The 2,826-nt window shown below is 47.3% G+C and overlaps 1 protein-coding gene across 1 annotated transcript in view; it reads left to right on the top strand.

Moving 5' to 3' along the window:
• The first annotated feature begins 404 nt into the window (after positions 1-404).
• Positions 405-2,826, top strand: part of SYMPK (symplekin scaffold protein) — a 50,216-nt gene continuing 47,794 nt past the window's right edge. The window contains 1 exon segment of the mRNA XM_006142091.3: positions 405-595. The gene's annotated coding sequence lies outside the window, so the exon portion shown is untranslated.

Below are 2,826 nucleotides of genomic sequence, written 5' to 3'. Positions count from 1 at the left end.
GCCGCCGTGAGGAGAGGGGCGCGCTGGTGTTCGGGACCCGTTTCTCCCCCTGCTCGGGACTCTTCCCTGGTGCCCTCAGCGCAGAGTTCTAACGTGGCGCCAGCCTGGCGGACGTCGCCGCCGGAACTCTGCCTCTGCTCGTTCGGCTCCTCGCACCGCCGGCCTGGCCTGTAGGGTCCTCAAACCCGCCATGCGCCTTCCCGCCTCGGGGGTTTTGCACGGGCTGTCTCCACTGCCCGCGCCATCCTTCTACGCATTCTGCCTAACTCCCATTCATCCTTCGGGGCTGACACCCACGTCACTTCCTCCGGGGAGCCCTCCTTTCCCGCCCTCCATTCCCTAACCTTCCAGCTAATCCTCTCATGGGTCCCTGTGCCTTTCCCGCATGTCACGCGTGGTCAGCTGCAGCCTTCAGCTGTGTGCTGTTTGCTTTCTGCCTGTGACCCTGCTCTCTGAGGGCAGGACTGTGTCTTAGTCACCGTTGTGCTCCTAGCACGCTGACGACCACACTGGAGACGCCTTGTTAACAGTCACTGAATGGATGTGAGATACACCAGAGCCGCAGTGGAGTAAACGGGTGTCATCATATCTCCAGGTGGGAGTGGGCAGCAGTCCCTTATACGTACACCTAGAGGAGGAGGAAGCAATGATTTTGTCAGCAAAAGACCTCAGACAACCTGGGACCAGCAGTTAGCGTAATGGCTATGTCCCGGACTCCCACCCGCTGGTATAAACTCACGCCTGGCGCGTGTGCGTGCGTGCCCAGATCCCGAGAGGAGAATGGATTGTGGCGTGGTCATCCCCCCTGGGTGGTGATTTCTCGCTTTCTGTCGCTGTCGCTCTGTCTGGCAAGCGCACGCGCCCTATAACAAAAACCTCTCCAAAAAAAAGAGAAAAAAAGACCTCAGACAACCCTAATGTTTTTTAGTGTGCACGTGTGTAGTCCAATCCTCCTCAGCCTCCCTGGTAGCTGGAACCACAGGCACTTCTATTAAATTTTTTTTTTAGATTGAGAAAATACCCTCTACATGGAGGATGATCACCCGACAATCCCTTTTCCCTCTCTTCTCAGGATTTTGGTTGTGCACATGCATATGCCTGGTGTGTTTTAAAAGCTGACAGGTCTGGGACTTGAACTACAGAGTCGGCCATGTGGGCTTCAGTGCCTTCACCACCGTAACCATCTGCTGGAGCAGGCACCCCTATTTTTTAAGGTGGGCTTAACCTCGAACCCAGGCCTTCCAAGAGGCTTCAGCCTGCCGAGCAGCATCCTGCATACACTACCAAGGTTCTTGAATAGGATGATTGGCTAAAAAAAACAAACAAACAAAAAAAACAAAACTATAATATACCCACATAATAAAAGACTGCAGTTATTAAAAAGAATGAGGGAGAAAAGAGAATGAGAAAAATTTTCATATGCTAATAGAGGGGACTCCAACATAAAATGAAAGTGAATAAAAGTTTATTTTGGTGCAAAAAAAACTCTTGGAAGGTCCCTCATATACTCCCCTTTTACAAAAGAAAGAAAAATATGTAGATACATTTTTTAAAAATGTAAAAAGATAAAAGCAGAAGAGGAGGAAAGGGGGGGGGGAATGTTGGTGGATCTTGATGTATTATCATGAAAAGAGCAGAAAGGTTCACTGTGTTCCAGCTAGGAAGGGCGGTTACACTCGCTGTCCACCGGGTGACAGATGGCCATGCCCTTGGCTTACTTACATGAGCAGAGTTGGAGAAACAATTCCTTTCTAGCAGAGTCAGAAACACAGTGGTTGTAAGAAAGATTCTTTCAACCATACTATTGGCTGTTCCTCTTATAAGCTGTGTGCCTCTGATCAAGTGATTTTACCTCCCTGGCCTTTATTTCCCTCATCTGTAAAATGAAAATTAAAAAATAGTAACTGCGGGGTCGGCCGGTGGCATAGTGGTTGGGATGCTGGACTTCCACATAGCAGACCATGGTTTGAGTCCTAGACCTGGTGGCTTTCTTTCTCACTTTCTCTCTCTCTTTCTCTGGTCAAATGGAAAAAAATAATAACAATAAATAAATAAAATTTAAAAAATAGTACAGTGGGGGGCAGGTGGTATGGTGGTTAGGGACGTTGGACCCCCCTATGGCCGACCATAGTCCCAGACCTGGTGGCTTGCTTCTCATTCTCTCTCTGGTCAAATTGAAAATAATAATAATGATAATAATAAATAAAGTTAAAATAATTATTTTTAAAGTATTTATTCAATTCTACTTGTTATTATTATTTTAAACAGAATTATTTATTTATTTTTAATTTGACCAGAGAGAGAACACAGAGAGTGAGTGAGAGAGCAAGCAGCCAGGTCTGGGACTTGAATTGCAGTCGATCACGTGGGAATCCAGCGCTTCAACCACTACGCCACCTGCCAACCCCAATAAAACAATTCCTGAAAAAGAAATAGTACCTGGGGCCAGCAAGTGGCATGGTGGTTAAGGTGATCCTATGGCCGACTCCACCGTTAAGTTCTGGACAGGTGGTTTGAAAAATGCGTGAGCATGTGTGTCCCAAAATCCCAAAAAGATAAATAGACAAGAAGGTATTGTGTGGCCATCTTTCATGGGGGGTGTTTCCTTACTTTCCTTCTCTCTATGTCCCTCCGGAGAGTTCATGTACCTTGGAACAAAATTTTAGTTGTATGGGAGCTGGCAGGTGGCGTGGTAGTTAAGAGTGCTGGACTCCCACATGGTCGACCATGGTTTGATTCCTGGACCTGGCGGCTTTCTTTCTTTTTCTTTCTTTCTTTTTTTTTTTTTTGAGAGGTTTTTGCTTTAGGGCGCCTGCGCTACCCAGA

The sequence above is a fragment of the Tupaia chinensis genome, unplaced genomic scaffold, assembly GCF_000334495.1.
Source record: "Tupaia chinensis unplaced genomic scaffold, TupChi_1.0 Scaffold000067_1, whole genome shotgun sequence".
Taxonomy (NCBI): Eukaryota; Metazoa; Chordata; class Mammalia; order Scandentia; family Tupaiidae; genus Tupaia; species Tupaia belangeri.
Note: the sequence above shows the minus strand (reverse complement) of the source record. Positions and strands in the feature narration are given on the sequence as shown.